The sequence below is a fragment of the Calidris pugnax genome, unplaced genomic scaffold (assembly GCF_001431845.1).
Source record: "Calidris pugnax isolate Ruff unplaced genomic scaffold, ASM143184v1 scaffold252, whole genome shotgun sequence".
Classification (NCBI taxonomy): Eukaryota; Metazoa; Chordata; class Aves; order Charadriiformes; family Scolopacidae; genus Calidris; species Calidris pugnax.
Genome location: NW_015091118.1, coordinates 1,701,619 through 1,701,869, shown reverse-complemented (window position 1 = coordinate 1,701,869; position 251 = coordinate 1,701,619).

The window sequence follows — 251 nt, the reverse complement described above, 5'->3', positions numbered from 1 at the left end:
GCCCGTCCCACCGCCGCGGGGGGCCGCGCCGGGCGAGCCCGCGGGCCGGGCCGGGCGCTCCCTCCCCGTAGGCCTCTCCCCCAGCGCACCCTGTGGGGCGTCACCCCCTCTCATTCCCCTCAGGCTGCTATTTCACTTATTTCCTGAGGAAAACTATATGTTTTTTTCCTCACACTTGCTTTTATTCGTGGTGTCCGGGCACTGGGGGCAGCTCAGGGAGCACCAGCCCCTCACCTCAGGGCTGGGGCAAA